Source organism: Oxyura jamaicensis, chromosome 3 (assembly GCF_011077185.1).
Source record: "Oxyura jamaicensis isolate SHBP4307 breed ruddy duck chromosome 3, BPBGC_Ojam_1.0, whole genome shotgun sequence".
In the NCBI taxonomy this organism is placed as follows: domain Eukaryota; kingdom Metazoa; phylum Chordata; class Aves; order Anseriformes; family Anatidae; genus Oxyura; species Oxyura jamaicensis.
In genome coordinates this window covers 115,015,373-115,015,617 of record NC_048895.1, presented here as the reverse complement: position 1 = coordinate 115,015,617, position 245 = coordinate 115,015,373, and the positions used below count along the sequence as shown (strand labels likewise).

The 245-nt window shown below is 57.6% G+C and overlaps 1 protein-coding gene across 4 annotated transcripts in view; it reads right to left on the bottom strand.

Annotated features, from left to right (window-relative positions):
* LOC118165126 (gallinacin-3-like) overlaps positions 1-245 on the bottom strand; it is a 12,064-nt gene that overhangs the window by 9,327 nt on the left and 2,492 nt on the right. The window lies entirely within an intron of this gene.

Genomic DNA, 245 nt, shown 5'->3' with positions numbered 1-245 from the left:
CGGTGAGAGGGCAGGGAGGATCTAACAGTTGGTCCTTCCAAGGAGTCTGGGATGATGGACTTGAGCTGAGCCGCTATCCCAGAAGAGACAGGACCCTGCAGGTCCCTACCTGATGAAGGTCTCGGTGCTCAGGCACAAAGAGAGCCAACAGGAATCCCTCGTGTCCAGGTGCCTCTGCGGTCAGGGAGTTCTGCTTTCCCCTAAACGTGAGGGTTTTATCCCATTGCTGGTGGGTGGGAGCTGGG